Source organism: Patagioenas fasciata, chromosome 1 (genome assembly GCF_037038585.1).
Source record: "Patagioenas fasciata isolate bPatFas1 chromosome 1, bPatFas1.hap1, whole genome shotgun sequence".
NCBI lineage: Eukaryota > Metazoa > Chordata > Aves > Columbiformes > Columbidae > Patagioenas > Patagioenas fasciata.
The window spans coordinates 142,467,648-142,486,742 of record NC_092520.1 but is presented as its reverse complement, the minus strand read 5'-3'; the positions used below and the strand labels follow the sequence as shown (position 1 = coordinate 142,486,742).

The following is a 19,095-nucleotide window of genomic DNA, read 5'->3' as shown; positions in this document are numbered from 1 at the left end:
GTATGTTTTTTGAATCTTGTTATTTTTGAAAAAGAATTTGATTGGGGCAGCTCATCATAACTGACACCAGAACTAATTTAAACCTGTAAAATGAGAGTTTTTGGTTCCCATCCTCTGGAGAGCCTCAGCTTATTTAAAGGCTGAAGTGAGCTGTGGGACTGCTTAGCTTGTTTTTCACTTCACAGAACTGAAAGAAACACTGAAGGAGTAGGATTTCTCTGTGTAGCGATGAGCCATATGGGGAGTTTGTATAATATCTCCTTGTGGGGAAAGGAACGAAACAAGATCGTGATTCTCTGTTCCTTCTTTAGAAAGTCCCTCATTACAAGTTTTCTGCTTCTGGAAAAGACTCCACCCTGTGACATGCAGAACCAACCACCTTCTTAATAGCAGATACTCCGTTATAACACACACACGCACACACACGTTTGGCTCCATGCCAGGCTGTAATTTGTTTTTGACATCTATCTACTGACTAATGTGACAACCCACACAAGTATTTATTTCCAGAAGGAGGAATGCATAATGAGAGCAGTAGCTCTCCCAAGTTCTGAGGAGCCGTTTAATGAAAAGGAGGGGGAAAGAGCAGCCTCCCACCCTTCCTCCCAAATGACAGGTTTTCAAAGCCCAAGCACCAAATTCCACAACTTTGAAGTTGGCCTTTTACGTTTTTTTAGCTACCATTTTCTCTCTGCTGTGTCTTCACAGAAACTGGTATTTGTTCTTTGTTGGGCTGGGGGTATTTGGGGACTTAGAGATGTTGCCAGAATGCAAATGGCTGAAAGCTGGGCGAAAGGCTGGATTGCATGCTGCATTGCACACGAATGCCACAATGCTCCTGCACACTCAGCCTGCTTTGGTTCCCTAAGTCTGATTAAAATACAGAAATCCTAGAGCAACAAGGCAACCATTGGAAATTCTGGCCATACTAGGGGCCCAGTAGCCCTAGCAAAGCTAGCAACTACTGCAGGTAAAACTCCTGGGCAATTTGGGTCAGAAATCAGGCTGAAAGCTTCAAGGGGAAGGGGAGAGATTTAACTGTTTGAAGGGATGACCAAAGGAAATAGAGGATTTGCTGTTTCATAAGAGCCTCATATCAAGGTAGGAATTCCTTCTCTGGAAGGTCAAGCTTTACCTGAAAATAAGTTATTAGTCCTTAATTGGTTAAATGCTATGGTGGTGTTATATGAAACGTCAGACTAGCTGAACTGGATCGTCCTTTGTAGCCTGAGAATCTATGAAGGCCAATGTGTTGGGTTTTCTTCCCTTCAGCTGTCCCACTGCTACTACTGGTGGGTCTTTGCTTGGATGGGAATTCATGTAGTTCCAACATAGGTCTGTAAGTGTGCTGCTAAATCTTCAAAATCTGCAGATTGTGCATGTTACAGGTACCTGGTTGATGTGCTTATATTCTTTCAGTTTGCTCCTGGTTATCATTACATTAGTATGTTTAAAAGCAAAACCAGTGATAAAAGATTTTGCAAAGCTATTTTACCAAGGAGCAATGCATTTTACTGAAAGTTTAACACAGTGCCACAGGCAAGCTTCCCTCTGACTCAGCTCTTTATTAAGAATAACTTTTCATTGAATATAGATTTAGTGTAACTGAAATGGGTTTTATTTGCACAGCGTTATTTAATATAATGGGTTAATTTTATATGAGGCAACTGTCTCCTGGAAAAATCTCCTGACCTGAATCAAGAGAACTTGGCTTCAATGCGCAAAATTCTGAAGGTAAAACATAACTTACTGGTAGGTCCTCTGGCCCTGTTTGGTTTTGTCCTAGCATTGAGTTGGGTTCAGGGATCGGTAGAGCAAACATTGCATTTCCCAGAAATACGACAAGACAATTTTGCCCCATACCTAAGCTGAAGTAGTCAAAAGTGCTCCCTTATCTTATACCCCAAGTGCAGTGCCCTCTGTGCATAGAGGTGTCCTCATGGAGAAAAACAGAATCATCATCTCTGTCTTTCAGGAAAGGAACATCTGGGTTAGCAGGCAGCTTTTTTCTGCAGCTGTGAAAAAGGCGTAAGTGGCTAGAAGCTAAAGCTGGAAATAAGATGAGGATTTTTAAGAGTGAATGTCATTAACCTAGTAATGCAGTAGATGCTATTACTTGAAATCCCTAAATTGAGGTTAAACTTTGGTTTCAGAATGGCTTCTGGGAAGAAATTGTAAGCTCCATGCAGAATTCCCGAGTTAGGTTTTCCATTTGGTGCTATGTGATCAGTTAGCTAAATAATCCTGAAGTTGCCTTAAAGCAATTAGCTGTGCACATAGTCATGTCCAGACCACCCTGTGATAACCAGCAGGTTGTCCTAGCCCGTGAGATAGAAACCAATGGCGGTCCAAAGTAGTTTTGGTGTGTACCTGCACCAATGACTTTTGTCCCTACAGCAGATTTTCTGGTAGACATGCATTACTGTGCATGCTCAGTTAAGCGGTTTTGGGTTGGAACCTGACTCACACCCTGTGGCTTGAGGTACTGATAGACAATTATAAGAAGTGACCTACAGATCTAACAGGCTTTGTCTAGCAGTCATTGCAAATGTTCTTTCATTGGAGCTTCTCCCAAGAAAAATGAAATCAGTTTTGCAGTGTTTGCGCCAATCTCCAAAGTAAATGTGACTGCTTTTCAGGGACAACAGTTCCTCAAGGTGCTAATGAAGATGTGCAACCCTCATTCATTCCTGCGCACGTGGTGGGAAACAGCAAGAGGCCAAAGATAAAAAAAATGCTCTTGTAGCTTCCTGTTATCTTCTGTGTTGGAAGTCAGGCATTGTGGCAGGCAATGGTTAAATGCATTCCTATGCCTGCAGATGGCTGTGAAAAGATGCCCCTGAACGGCTTGTTTTTTTTCATTTAAAAATGTATTTTCTGTGGTTGCTTGTGGTCCAGCAGACACGTGCCTCTTCATATTTTAATATAATTGTCCTAAAACTCACTTACCTTTTCTTACTATACCAGCCCCAAAGCCAACATGTTCTATTAGTTATTGGTCAGTTGAAAGAAACCAGGCATTGTGAGAATATTTTTTTTACTTCAGCATGAAAAGTGTTCAGAAATCACTTTAACACTATTTCTGTGAAAAATCGTAAGAAATTTACTGGCATATTGCCAGCCCTTAGAGAGAATCATGAATGAGTTAAAAAAAAAAAAAAAAAGGAGGCATCTGCTTATGGTCACGATGATGTGAGGGTGTTTTTTTTGTTGCCACGAGCCAACTTTCGCTTGTTCTTGTGTTTTCTACCAGGACGCTGAGTTTGTCCAGATCATTTTGCTCTGTCTCCTGCATAGCTGTAAAAATCCTTGTTGATAAGGTCATACCCAGGCTTCATTGCTCAGCATGAGCAACCTGACAGTATCAGCTTACTTCCTAACCAAAATTGTTCTCGTATTACCTTGCAGCCTCTTGAGGAAAGCCAGAACTTTCCAAGGTAGGAGGACTTCTGTGCAAGGCTGTGCAAAAAGGACAACTGCATGTTGCCTGTGTACCAAGGGGAACACATCTTAGGACCTGTTTTGCCTTTTACCTTTTTTTAGAAGCAGGAAGAACTAACTGGCATTCTTGGAAAGGGGGAAGGTGAGAGTACCAAACTTCACAGGCAGTGTTGGCCCCCACTTGACGAATGCTGGCTGGTCGGCAGCCCATCTGTGTGTAGGAGGGATTATTGCTGCAGGTGAATGGTGGCAGCAGATCTAGATCAGGGATGGCAGGATATTTTGTCAGATGACAAGTTATACACCATCATGACTGCCTTAGAGTACTGAACCACCTGCACTGGAGATGTCTATACCTAAATGGCCTGTCCCTGAGATCAATACACAAATTCTCCCACTTTTGTCACTTAGACTTATTCTTAACATGTTTGAAGCCAAACTAAATGCTAACATCAGCTCTTCATGAGTTCTCTGTGAACATCAGGAGATATTCAAGGTCTAAGGCATAAAGGCCTGGACTAAGGCAAGGTGAGTCTGATTTGTGGTTTGCGAACGGAATTCCTGTGGCTCACTTCCCACTAAGATATCCCAATTTTATACAGACACATCTCCTAGGATAAAGAGCAGAGCATTTGCATGACCTGACAGTGCACTGTTTGGTTTTTCTGGGCTTGGATTTTCCAGCCTTCACCACCTAATAGGGGTGGTTAAGTTAGAATCCCACATGCGCAATGTCAGTGGAGAGAGAGCTCCTCAGAGGACAGTTCACCTGTCAGGTGGGGTGATTTTCCCTCTGAGGTGCTTGTCTCTGTCCATGTAAAGGCACTAGTAGGATGTTCCCACAAAATCTGTGGGTCTGTCAACTCACAGTGGGGTCTCTAGGATCCCCATGGAGTGACAGAGAAGCCTCATGCTTTGCTCCATGTTTGAGCTGGTTCTCACCATTGACAATGGGGAGACCCTCATTGAGCTAGTCTGCCTTGCTTGTAATTACCATTTATTAAAATAGTGACCAGAGAGAAATTAGCGAAGTCATTTAAATACATTCAATTGGATTTCTTTCTGCTCTTACACCAGTTTGAACCAAGACTAATTCTGCTGAAGCTCATAGGTGTTAGGCAGCTGTAGGAGAGAAGAATAAAGCCCAGTGAGCATGTAAACGGAAGCAGAAGTTACTTCCGACTCTGTGGTCCAGCAGTGCTCCGAAATGGAGGTGTGCCAGTTTTAAATCTAAAGTGACTTAAGTTCAGTGAGGAGAGAACTGCAGAGGCATAAATCTTGGAAGATGAGTAAGGGTCACAAAATCTGAGGCCTTTTTTTTAATCTCCATGGCCCGATAGCTGTCTTGCTGGGAGAATGGGCACCTCATCTCCCCTTTATGCCAGCAAGGAGGCTAGTCTGGGTATATACGTGTGCCAATGCAAAATAGTTGGGTTGTTTTTTGTTTTCCTCATACCTAGGGTTGCTCTTGGAACAGCATAAAGACCACACTGGCTACTGTGAAGCCATGGCTGTCAGATCAAAACCCTGGTTTCATTTCTCTCTGTACATTCTTGACTGTACTTGACCTGTTTTTCAGCAGCTTATGCATGGGTGGCACTGCAAGTCCTATTATACTCACAGACTGTATGTTAACCGGCAAACTCTCTTAGGAAAATTGCTCACATGTCTTAGAGCGCATTTAAAAAAAACCCAAAACAACAACGCAAATCTCTCAGCTGAGAACATATGTGCCCTGTTTCAACATATGTGCCATCTTGTGTTCATCCACACCCTCCCCAGATAAGCAATCAACCAATAAACTTCTATCATGTTGAGTTTTACAATGAAAATGCTGATAAGCCCTTAAGTGCAGTGATGTTAATGGATGATACTAATATAATAAATACCAGGAGATTCAGTCATGCTTACTGCTAAAATACTTAGGACCTTCACTTTCTTTCCAGCTTGGAAAAGTTTCCATTTACAGATTGCTTTTCCCATTTATAGATTTATCTATGGATGAATTTAGCAGTCTCTGTCTCTTGACACTTTGTCCACCTTCATATTAAGAAGACACCTCTGATGCTCTACATACTTCTTCCTGAAACTTTTATTTAAAAAGCAAATGCATTGGCCTTTAGCCTAGCACAGCACTGCATTCCAGCATATCATGCTTTTGGTTCCTGGAAAGAATGCTGTCAAATAACCTGAAGTTTTGAATGCCTTTCCTTTAATGTCCTGTTTCTTGTCTGCTCTCTCCTTTGCATTTGACTGATTGGTTTTTAAATAATTTTTGTTGAGTTGTTTTTTGGATGGCCTCCATTCTTGTGGTTCATTTCTTAATTTTCATGTCAGCATAAGACCCAAGGTTAGTGTCTTGTAGGTGGACATGTGTACATGGGAATGTTAGTGTCTATTAAGCTGAGGTGTGAACTTGCAGTGCATAAGCTTTGTTGGTAAAGGTTGTTTATAGCTAATAGTTGTTATTAGAATTATTAAATATAACAATACAATAATTTTAATAATTGAGAGATTTATTTACCTTGAAATGGTGGTTGAGAATACTCCATGTATTCCCTGGAAAGCTATAAATGCTTTAAGACAGGTCAAATTTTAGATCTGAATGACTTGAAAGAGACCTATAATCCTCTGAGGGTTGAGAGGGTAATTTACTCACTGTGTCCATGCAGTTTTTAGCCTCTCTGCCGAGTCTGCATATTATCACTGGTTATGTTGTAGGCAGTGGTCTGCTGGAAACAGGGCTGTTTCCACACAGGCAGCTGAACACCCAACTGAAGAAAGTGAGTGTTATTGTTACTGGAAGTAGTATCACTACAACTTGTTGGCCTAGTGGTGAAAAGCGCTGTGGCTTTTTACTCGATCCCTTTGGCCAAGGTGTATTGTCCTAATGGGTTCTTGTGTGTGTTCTCTTTCTTTTGTCCTTTAAGCCCTTCTGTTCTATTTCCCAGTTTCCTCACAATTCATTGTGAGGTTGCCGAGCCTATGCCCGTAGCTGCCCAAACACCTTGCCAGTGCTCCTCTGGAAGGGTGTTTTCCTTCCATCTTCATTCTACCTTCCAACTGCCTCCTCCTGTGGTGCTGGCTCGATTTTGTCTGCCACTGGGGTGTGAACTGAGGTGGGTAACCCATCTGCGTTAAAACCTGTTGTTTTTTTTTTCTTTGCCAGGTTAGCTTTAATTAGTGGAGCTCCTGTTTTATTGCACAGTTAGCTGAACGCTGGTGCAGTCACTTAGGTTGTGACAGCACAGTAGGCGGATCAAGAGACCAGGGGACAGCTTCCTTTGAAAGCACTGCTGATTTAGAGTGGTGTACAGTGTTTGGTTTGCTCCTCTCACCTCCTGGAGGAGGCCATCATTATTAGGCTCTATTTTATTTTTCCACAGTTCCTTTTAAATATTTTAGTTTTTCAAGTAAAACAAAGCAAAACACCAAAAAACCAACCAACCAAACAAACAAACAAAACCCAAAAAACAACAACAACAACAAAAAACCAAACCAAAACAAAACCAAAAACCAACCAACCAAACAAACAAAACAAAAAAAACCCCACCACCACCAAACCAAGAACAAACCAAACCAAACCAAACCAAACCAATAGCAGTGGCGAAAGCAGGAATAAAATTATACAGGTCTGGATGCAGTCATCGTATCAACAGAGATGCTGTGAAGAGATCTATTTCTTCCACATTGAGTGTTTTTAACATCCTCAGTCCTGCTTAGCTGGAATCTACTGGTGTGAACAAAGCATCATTTTTCCCCTTATCTGCCCCATCCTTTTTATACCTCATGCCTTTGCAATTTGCACCACTGCGGCTCAATCTTATCCTGGGGAGGGGGTTACACCCAAGATGATTTTGGAGCACAGAAACTAGAACAAGGCCTTTGTTTTTCTTTCCCACTTATGGTTTGACCTGTATTTGAACTCGGATCTTTAGGGGTTGGTGCACAAACCTGCCATGGAACTCCGTAGCCGTGTCCTAATCCTTGTCTTCTGCTCTGAAGAGATTTAACATGTTCCACTCTTGCAAATTAAAAGGTTAGCCAAACTGGAAATGTAGAACATAATTGGGTGCACTGCAGAACGGGAGAGCCAGACCATCAGCTTTTTCTGACCACCCTATAATTTTTTGTGTCCAGCTTCTTTGCAAAATGACTTTTATCAGAAGAAAAGCTATCAGCTGTGATAAATGTTCCAGGCAAAGGATCTGGGTGACTGATTGCAGTAGAGTTCGTATTAAGTGGCTATGATGTTTTGCACTCCATAGCACACAATGGGAAATGAGGCCAAGAGGATGTTGCTTATTCTGATCTTTAAATGTAACAAAGTTGTGACAAAGTTTGCTAAAGCTTTTCTCATTCTCTTCTCGCCTTTCTTTTGTGCCCTTGAATCCTTTCTAAGTATACACACAGATCTGTGTCACTCTGTGCAGCTCCCTATATAGCTCTCACAGCTGAAGTATCTAAGTGTTTTCCACTACCATAGCAAGAAAATCGACATACAGAATGTCTTTCTTTCTCCTGTCACTGTTCATGGTAGTAGTTTAGAAACTAGCTCACACTCTTGCAACCGCAGACTACCACCTAAATTTTACAGATAATTCTCATTTTATCTGTGTTATGTTGTCACCTCCATCTTTATGTGTGAAGGCAATGGCAGAGTTACTGTGTAGTGTGTCCTTGCTTTCTCCTTAGCCATTGTGTTCCTCTCCTATTGTTGTTTTGAAGTGGGCCCAGTCTGTTCTTTCTCATTCTGTCTTCTACATTCCATTTTATTTACTACCATTGGCATGATCTACATTATTTATTGCTCATTACTCTCTCTTTGGCCTCTGGAATAATGGTTGTGAAGTGTCTTAGTTTCATCCTAGGGTCTACACAGTCCCTCATTAGCAGCTCCTTTGTCTCTTTTTAATATTCTTTCCCAACACTGCTGCTGTATACCTTTCTTTCCCTTTAAGCATTATCTTATCATTTGCATTTCCATTAAGTTAGAGTGAAAGCATATAATTCCCTTGTTTCTTAAATTTACCCAGTATTTTCAACATCTGCTAATATATTTGTACAGTTCAGTCATTCTAAACAGTTTTTTCATGTGTTCTCTGAAGTCTCATTAAAAGAAAAATATTACATGCTGTATCCCCCCTTATCATGACTGATCAATTATCTGTATCTAGTCAAATGGTATTACTTGTGATTCTCAAACTGTAAAAGTTTGCTTTTGATTTTTCACATGTATGTACTCACACAGCATTCTTTGTCAGGCTAGGGGGCATTAGGGAGGGGAGGTTAATTTTTTTTTTATCTGTCTAAACCATCCATGTCCCTAGAGGAACTGGGCTATTATATATTCCCCATAAAAAAAAGAGCATTATATAGTGGTCTGAGCACATGACAGAGGGCTTGGAGTTCCTAATTTCCAGTATCCCCTACTTCTGTAAGGGGTGATATTTAATCAGGTGTTATTCATTCAGCCAGGTTTCGAAAATCACTTTGTGTTTTTGATAATCCATTGTTTGATATTCTACCTTTCTGAATACTCACTTCTTGAAAGATAGAAAAAGCACTCACTGCTGTTGCTACCTCAAGTGCTATGGCGGCCACCCTGCCTGCACATTCAACTGTAAGGCTGGATAAACAAGGTGGTTTGACTATTCAAATTTATGTTTTAATTAGGGCACATGGCAAATGAAGTGGTGGAACAGAGGAAAAAATGAAGTGAGGAGCAAGGACGCTCTCTTGCTGACTGAAGTTTTGGGTTTGTGACATCAAGGTTCAGTTTCCACCTTTGACTTGATACATCATGTGAGTGAGTCCCTGTGGCCTCAGTTTTAGCTCCTGCAGCTTCCATCCATGGGTGTACTCAGAGCTGCTGCCTCTGGAGGGGTTTCATCAGATCAAAGGGGTATCTGTGAATGATGTGAGGATGCTCAGAGGTCCTGGGAAGGGACAGAGACTGTCATCCTCTGTATATTAAGGGGTATTAGAATGTAAAAAGTCTTGGGCTGGAAGTCCATTGTCAACTCATCTTCTAATTTACTTCTGCAAAGCACCTGCACAATTGTTCATTCTCATTCCATAATTTATAGTACATTGAATTATGTTATGATGTGGGAGGAGAAGCTCACGGAGACTTGCCACTTCAACTCTTTTCTGTCCATTAACAAGCTCAGCTCCAATAGCCCTGTTGTGAAAAATTTGGCCCCCTGTGTGTCTGCTCTCCCATTCCTTCCAGCTTCTTTGAACGCCTTTCTTCTTCAGACTTGTAGCACCTCTTCTTAGAGGTGTATTTATCAGTTTTGTGTTTCTTGGCTCTGGCTCTGGGCTTTGCTACGTTTCTGGATCTGTAGATTACTTTTTATGCAACTTGTGGAAAGGAAAAGACACGTAATGAACTCTGTTCCCTCCACTTAGTTTAATATGTGGCCAGGCCCACACACACAGACCCGGAAAAATACTTGGAGCTCTGAAGTCTCATCTTCATCTTCACAAGGGTTCCTTTGGAGGACGTTAGAAAATATTGACAGGCAAGATTAGATAAATTGACAGCCAGAATTCTGTTGAATTAAGATGAAATAATATTATTTAAATTGCCTTTGATAACAAACAAACAGCATTTAATAGATATTAGCCAGTCAATTTTCACAATACCTTTGCAAGGAAGATATGTTATCAAGTTGGGAAACTGAGGCAAAGGGGCTTATCTAAATCTTAAAAGACACTTCCAATTAGATTTTAGTTTTGACGTGCCCAACCAGAATTAGACAAAGGTCCAGCCAGAGGCTGGGGTGGAAGGACACTACCAAGCCATATGGGTTTATAATTAGTAAGGTTTGCAAAAAAATATTCGTAATGTTGCCTTCCTCTTCTGTCCTCTGAATTAAGCACTCTCTTCAGGTTTTGTGACAAAAATCTAGAGCTCAGTTTCATTCATGTAACCAACATCCCCTTGCAAAAATGAACAGGGTCCCCTGGCTCTAGGATGCATGAGCACAGGGTGCCTGTGCCTCTGGCCGCTGCTGCCCCAGTGCCAGTTGGCAGCTGTCCGGGTGTACACCAGAGCCTGGATTTGGACTGCGCTACCTGGATGTAGACACTCAGTTTGGGCTCTTTATTTCCCCTTCTGCTTCGTTTGCTTTCTCCAAAGCTATACTTTGGAGCATGGGAAAATTGAAAGGTTGCTCCGAGCAGTTTCATGACTACCATGCAAATATGTCTGCTGTTGGAAAACAGTAATCACTCCAGAGTAACACAGTAGTACTAAAAGCTTGTGCTGTCAGGATGAAATGTGTATATGTAGAATTGCTGGGGAAATATCTATACAAGGTCTGGAGAGGAGGCAGGGATGTTTTTTTCTTCTTTGCAACTTATCCAGAATTTCTGATGGGAATCCTTCACAACTGAAGCTCTACCTTCCCTTGGGGGAAATGCAACCATTTAACTTCTTTCTTCTTTATATGTATACCAAGGAACTGATGGTTTGATCCCATGGGAAGTCTGTATCTGTTCACAGTTACATTTGTTCATTTCAGGAGTGTTCTGTGTTATCTGGGAAAAAGAGAAAGGAAAAAAAAACAAAACAAAACAAAACTATTTGGCGTAGTTTATTGTATTGCCAATTCTTCCTACTGCACCAAGGAAGATGTGCATTTCCAAATTTGATTTTAAGCTGGAGTGAAGGAGGGAGAAATCAAAGAAATTATTATCAGGTTGGGGGAGGGGACGGGAAGGGGGGGGCTGGTGAGAGGAATATGGGAGGAGGGAATGTGAATCAGGAGGCAGCAGCTTTGAAACTGGATACAATAAATTACTCTAACTTATTGTTTATTCTTCTGATTGCATGCAGTTGTACCTCTTTTTGCCTTGCTTGATCACAGGAAGCAGCACAGTTTTAAGCAAAAATGAGAAACCCCTGAGTTAACATCTTGGTCTGGAGACATACTAGGGTGCAAACTTTAATGACATTCATGCAGAGGAAAAGAAAATAGTGAGGCAGAGTACTGAAACAAAGGGAGGCAGGATATCAAGAAATGCAAGCTTTGATGCCATTTAGAAAGGGTCTGGATCCCATGATTTATCTAAAAATGACAAGATGCCCCTCTAAAAATGCAAATGTCTGCACTGCATCTTGTAGCTATAATGAATGAGTCTTTCACACAATGGAAACATTCAACTTGTTCTAGGGCACTTACTGTGGCTCCATATGCTGAGCTGCATGCTCCTGGCCTTTAATCACTCTGCCTTTGTTTTTTCAAAACTTAAATTAGAAGCACATTAGTGTTTATGTGGTGTACACTCGGGTTTCATTTTTTGTGTGTTTGTTTGCGGCGAGTTGTTTTTGTTTTTTAACATTAACTAAGCCAGATGAATGCAGTCCTCTTGAATGCACGGGACATGGCAAATCATGGGAAACTTAAGCTGGCAACAGCAAAAGGATGTAAATTTTCAGCTGCTAATGGCAAGTAGGACTCCAGCTTTGGGCCTAGGGAGAACCCATGTTACACAGCGGGGAGCCATTTAAATCCCCCTCTGACCTGCCAAGAGGATGCCTGTATGCTTTCTGGTTTATTCCAAGTGAGATCAAGCCAAAGTTTCCCTTTGTTGTAAGTTTGGGTTTAAAAGAAGCATTTCATAGATGTGCAGACTGAGCCTCTATGGACCTCATCCAGAGCACAATGCACGCTATCCAAAGGCTGTCATTAACTAGGTCTTTAGCACAGGCTGCATCTTACTATTAGCAGTTTGCTATGCAGTTTTTCTTGGGATTAAGGGAAAGAATAGAGATCCATCCATCAACTAAAATAGGAAAGCAACCACTCTTTCCTTGAAGATTTTTTTGCGGTGGGGTTTATCCCACATGCCTAATATTTAATTTTCTGGATGCATATATGCTAGTGGGCACACACGTAACTCTGCTGCAAGTTTTAAAAGCTCTGGCAGAAAAATGGGCTAATTAATAGGAGTAGGAGACAAAATGCCAGCTTGTAGATTTGTTTCCCCTGCAGAAATCAGCCCCCCTGTTAGACTGCTCCTTCTTGATCTGATGTAACAAGAAGAGAGAGTCAGCTGTGAATCAAGCGCCTTGTTCTCATTTCCTTGATCATTGACATGGTTTGAGAGAGAGAAAGGAGGGGGGATTATTTGTGAGGTTATTAAAAAAAAAAAAAGAAAAAAAACCAAACAACTAGCTCCCCCTCCTCCTCTCCTTCAAGATGCACAGGCATTTCCAGAATATTCCATAATATGAATCTGACTTTTCTCATTAAATATTGTACTCTTTCCCCTCTACTCCTTGTTAGTTAAAAAGTGCTGTTTACAAGTCACTAAGCAAATAATTCTGAGCTTTGACAAGCGGATTGCCAGTTAGCAATACAGTTGAAAATGCATTGTTTTTTTCAGTCAGCAAGCTGTTTAATGGTTTCAGAAATTAAAGGCTAATTGCACTTGAGTGAATATGTGCTTTTCTAAGCCCACTGTTACCATTATTAAGGTATTTACCAGTTCGGAAAATTCTCTCTTTACATAAATCTGCTAATTCTTCATTGCTGCCCTGCCCTGGAAAGCAACCACTCCAAGCGTTTTGGCCAGATCAGACTGACGAGCTGGGGTGGGGTTTTTTGGTGCAACTTTAATTGTTGCCGGTCATCGCATTCCTGCGCGATGGTTTTGCTTGCAGAATTGTGCAAGTTTGTTCATGTAACATTCACGTTGTAAATGATCCCTTGTGAAAGAAATTGCACGTCGATATTCTCATTATGATATCAGGGAGATAAGGAACTTGATTGTTTTCAAAGAATAAGCGAGAAATACAAGGGTAGATTTGTTAGCGGAAAAAGTTTAGCTTTTGTACACTGCAGTACACTTCTGCAATATATAAAATTTCTGATGCATAGGAGAGCTTGGGAATGGTTCTAAACCAGGTATTTAATACCAATAATATTAATGGAAGCCTTTCCTAGAGAACATGGCTGGTCAGAAAATCCAGAGCCATTGCACCTTAATAGAAAGACTGTTTCATTATTTCCTGGCATTTGCTTTCTTTCTAATTAATGTCATACACTGAAAGGGTAATCATTCAGCCATCTTTCTAGCTTAAAAAGAGTCAAAGATTAAAAAACAAACAATTACCCAATGTAATTAATTGAAAGGGGATTTTGGGGGGTACGTTTAGAGGGAGTGGTTGTCCCCCTCTTCTGATCCAGGCAGTGTTTGTCATTCTTTGGCAGGAGCGACTAATTTATTGTCTGGCTCTCCAATCTGGATTCATAGAGGGTGGCTTTCATTCCCTCCCCCGCCACCAAAACTCTTCTGATGTGCTGTGTATTTGTTTGGGAAGGGAAAGAAGAGGGGGGGGAAGGGAGAAGGTTATGTGTTTCTGACCTGCTTTACTGCTTTTCAACTGAAAGTAAATTAATGCACACACTGGATTCCCCTCTGCTGTGCTGATTGGATCCTCGTGCCGATTAAATATTTCACACTGATAGAGAGATGCTGAAAGCACTCAGCTGGTAATGTGGTATGTACATCAGTGGTACAATAACTGACTTTCAGGTTAAAGTCAAACAAAACCCCCAGTTTGCTGCAGTTTTGATTAGAATGAGTTTCACTTTGAATTTAAATCCTTGAGCCTGCTGCAGCGATGGCTAATTAACTGAGATCTGATGGAGAGAGAGGAATACATTCTTACTTCTAATGACAGGCAGGCAGGAAGTTGTCAAAAAAAAAAAAAAGGAAAAAGGAGAAAGAAAAAGGAGAAGAAACCAACAGACAAAAGAAGCCTTAAAAAAATATAATGCTGAGATTGTACTTCAGCACACGTAAACCTCCCTGCCCGCGTTTCACACTCGGCCTCCTTCTGCTCAAAGTCCGCCCCTGGAAAGGCTGTTTCGATCGAGTCCCAGATTTTCTTCAGCTATTTTTTTAATCCTCCTGACAAAAACTAACACCCGAGTTCCACCTTGTCGGGCAGTCACTACCTCCTCGTTTATTAATTGCGCTTTTGGGGGCTGCCTCTAGGAAAGGGCGGGCGGGGTGTGGGCTCCGCGCTGCGCTTCGAGGAGGAGAGGAGGAGGAGGAGGAGGAGGAAGGCTTCCTGCCCCTGGGTACCGCACATCATCCCATGCTGCGGTGACCCCTCCCTGGGGGTCATTAGAAATACTTCTGTTGAGCAATTTCTCCTCCCTCCCCTCCTTTCTCCCCATCCCTTTCCCGTGCCCCAGCTTGAGCGTTCCAGGCAGAGCCCTTGCATCAAACTGACAGGTCATTTAGCGAGAGATTGGCAGGAGGAACCACCCCAGCCTTCCTTAAAAAAGCACCTTCTCCGTTGCACATCTTGAGCACCGTTACACCAAAATGTAGTGTTTCAGAAACAGTGCATAAAACTTTTCCATGCGAGGGTCTTCATCCTTAGTTGTATGAAAACATGTTTTAATGATTTCCTTTTGTGCATAGACAACCTGGTGCCCGAGGGTTGTATGCAAAGGGAAGCATTTTTTATGGGAGTCCAGGCATAAAATAAAATACTATGAAGCCTTTTGCCTCCATAAAATCCACCAGACTCCTGTGGGTTCCCGTGTATATGTACGTATGTATGCTCAGCCAAAGCCCTGCACATTTCTGTTTCAATGTGTAAAGTTATGCAGGTGGTTGGTTCGTGACTTAAGGCACAGATCAGGCAGGATCAGCCATGTATACAAGTAGCAACTTGGAAATACATGAGAAATACATGGAAATTCATGGGATTGTACCAAAATCCTAAGACATTATATTTAAGTGCCATAGCTGGTGGCCTGTCCACAATGCATTTGTGTGTTGTCACACTTCAGATATTAAATATTCCATTGTTCAAGATAATTTTATTGTGACAATTGAGTAAATGAACAGAGGTCATGGCCCTCATTGCCGGAGAAGTCTGTTCAGCTGCTTTGCATGCGGGGTCTTAGATTAGTGCCGAATGTTAAATTATTAATTGTCAAGCCATCATTTTGGTTTGAAAGTGGATTGCCAGTCTCCTGCAAGCTAAATAAACTCTCAGGTTTATGCCAAATGTTTTCTCTTAGCCATGGGGTCACTAAAGAAAAGAACTGACATTGCTCTGAAAACAATTGCAGTTTTTCACAGCGAAACTGCTTTGTCAGGAGAGCATCATTCTAGAAAGATTAATGGACTGAAGTCTCTATATGCAGCACGTAGGTGTTAAAATATAAATGTGATCGACAGTGAATTTTAGGTCTCGTATTTTATGATGAAAATGTGAAGGTTTGTTCAGAGGCGTGTGTCCGCTTTAAATCACTGCCACAGAAAAAAGCAGCCACTAGCAGAGTATTCTCCCCATGTAGGTTATGACCGTATTCTTGTTTGGCATATACGTGTGAAGTTAAGTTGACATCAGATCAGTAAGGATTTGAAGATGTGACGTAAGCTGCAGCAGAGTAAAAATGAAGGAACCAAAGCCTTACACTTAGAAGTGTTGCTGTCTGTGCAGAGTGCAGCTGGAGTCCGGGCGCACATACATGTGCATACGTGTAGTGTGTATGGCTTAGTGTGTGTAACACAACAGCACAGCTGCCTTCAAATCCTTGCTCCCTTTGCTCCTTCCATTTCTTTATTCACTAAACAGAATGATTCGTGGTATGTAATGGGAAAAGTAGCGTTTGAGTAACTGCTAGTAGGGTGGCTAAAACTGTTGCCTGGTTGCCTTTACGCCTGCAAACCTTTACAGCACAGACCTCAAGAGAAAGGAGGGGTTGGGAAGGGGGTTTACATGTACAAATAAATAGAAAGGCCAGAGCTATTTTGATACATATGGAAAAAAACATTAGCTTTGCTTTGAGTATTTGAGACCATGCCACGTACAAGACGGGAAATCATAAACAAGCAGCAGCTTTCCAGCACATTGTAGTGTGTTTGCATGTGACTGGCATACATATTTCAAACTCCGGTTTGCCTGTGGCATCCTGCAGTGAAAATTAAAGTTGTGTTGCTACTGAAAAGGCGCTGCTTCGAAATTGGTGTATTGTGAGGACTGTTATACTGTGAATGAGAAGCAGCGACCTGCTTTCCAGCATTTAAAGCCAATATTTTTTTTTTCCCCTCTTTTTTGGCTCTTCCATTATATCAGCATGTTTTCAGCTGCAGTGTCCAAAGATTGCTTAGTTTCTTATTATTCACCATTCCAAAAGTGTCAGAGAATACGTTATGCTGACTGATTCTCAAAATGCAGATTTTCTCTCTCTTTAAAAACCAAGACTATTCTTTTAATTAATCTGGCAGAAATAGAATACAGCAGATGTAGGTTTTGTTGAGGATTTTTTTAATCTCTCATATCATAATCTTTGTTTCTGCCAACACTCCTTTATCAATGTCTTCTTGGGGGTTTAAAATAAAAATGGACATTACAAAGAAAAACTGCATAATACCTCGTCTCCTACTAACATAATCTGATTAAGGGGGTTATTTTTCAAGTTTTAGTAGGTGCATTTTTGGAAAATTAATAAATGAGACACAGAAGAGATACTGTAGCTGCTTTTCCCCAAACTGACAATTTTTCTGTAACTCTCTTTTGAAAGGTAATATTGAGCACCTGATCCTTTGTATATGCTTCCATATTTAGTTTCTAAAATTTGCAGTTATTTAAATATATTTAGCATAGTATTGTTCCCTGGGGAGATGACTGGCTTGGGCTGATTGGTCTTTGCAAGGCTATCACAGGGATGCTTTTTGTTTTTCCTGTATTGACTTAGAAAAACCCCGAAACCTAAATGAAAACAAGTTTTGCATCAGGAGATGCATGTTCAATTTTAAAAGCATGTAATATTCATCTCAAATTAGACTGAAACAAGCCATATTGCCTTAGCTTTTTTGTCGCATACATATGAATAGAGAGCTTTTAATGCAGATAGGAGAACAGTAGAAATGGGTTGGATGGTAGTTTGAGTAGTGAAATTTTTTCTTTCTTTGCAGCATTTCTGCTTTTATACTTCTTGGTAGCATTTCCTCCTTTGGAACAAGATAAAAAGCAACTACTTGCTCTTGACTTGTGTCAGGAAAGTCATAATCTACTTCTGCTTATCTAATTGCATTTCCACTCAGCTACCAAGTATTGCATGGGATCATGAAGTTCTCTTTGCTTGGATGTTTTCTGTTGCTGAACTGCCAGAGAGAAAAGTAAAGCTGTACTAATACTGTTAGAATATTACATATTAGAAATTTAAGTGAAAATCTGAAATCAGTACAGTAGCAGTATTTTCGTAAGAAGTTTTTCATTCCGTAATAAAAATATTCACATTTCTGAGGACAGATATTAAAATGTATCTCAATACAGTGACCTATCAGGGATTGCAAATGCTCTTAGTTCCACAAAAAAAGAAACCCTGGTGCCACTGACATCAGGAGCAAACCTCTGGTTGTCTGCAGCAGAGCTAGGATTTCACTCATGGACTAACTCCTGTTAGGTAATTAATTTATAGCACTGTAACCAACTACAGCATTTTCTGACAGTTTGTGAGATTTTAGAGTTTTTCACATGACAGAAATTGAAACAAAAATACAACCACAAAGCTGAACTCTTAATCTGAAAGCTTTGTATGACTGTACAGGTTAATAAGGGGCTGCACAAGGAGGTTTTTGGTAGAGTTCAGCTGATACCTACATGCAGTCGTTTCACATCTGTAGCAACATAACAGTACAAGGAACACCGGTGGAAAATTGTACAACGAAACAGAGAATTAGTCGTTTTATACAATTTTGTTGTAAGCAACTTTTCCCACCTACATAAAACACACAGGAGCTTCTTGGCTTTCACTTGAGTACTTTTAAACTAACAACCAGATATATTTCTGTACTGAAAGAAAAGTTCTTTCCTCTTCAAACCACCTATGACATGCAACAGCATAGTTTGAGGAAAATACTGCCTATGCTTCCTTGGGATGACTGTTAGGGTAATGGAAAATGAAAGGTAAAGACAAAAATGAACAAAGCCTAAACAATTTATATGAAGTTATGATTACTAGAATAATGCTGACATTAAAAAAACATTTCTTTGTATTAAAATATTAAGCAGGTATCCCTGATAAAGTGCATGCCTGCTATTCCATATAAACATAAAACCTACAGTTCCTGGAGCAAATATATTTGACAATTAAGTCTTTACAGCCTTACAGTGTAAAATGGGTTTAAAGGCAAGAAGGAAGGTATTTCCTTAAAAGTCAGTTTTTTACTACAAGGCTTGTACTTTACGCCCAGGAGTAAGATTGTCAGCAAACTAAGCATGTCTGTAACTTTATATATATATGCATATATACAAATATACATACACACTGTATTCTAAACAAGCACAGTTGACAAAAAACCAATGACACTAATAGTACAGCAGCAGACCTAGACAGGGGGTGACGTTTCCTGAAAGGCAACAAGAGATGCACTTGCACTGAAGCCAGTGGGACTGGTCAGCGGAAAAAGTTAAACATGGGCAGAAGCCTTTGCAGGATTAAGCACCTTTGATGTCAACTCTTGTAAAAATGAGATGTTTAATACTTCAAAGTACAAAAAGAGGCTTGAACCAGAATTATTTTTTTCCACATATACCTAACCTGCCCAAATGGCATTAATAAGAACAGCTTCTGAGATTATTTAAAGTGCAACAGCTTTATAAAA

General features: G+C 40.7%; 1 protein-coding gene across 6 annotated transcripts in view; it reads left to right on the top strand.

Annotated features, from left to right (window-relative positions):
* The window catches only part of PHF21B (PHD finger protein 21B), a 167,646-nt gene that overhangs the window by 79,528 nt on the left and 69,023 nt on the right, over positions 1-19,095 (top strand). The window lies entirely within an intron of this gene.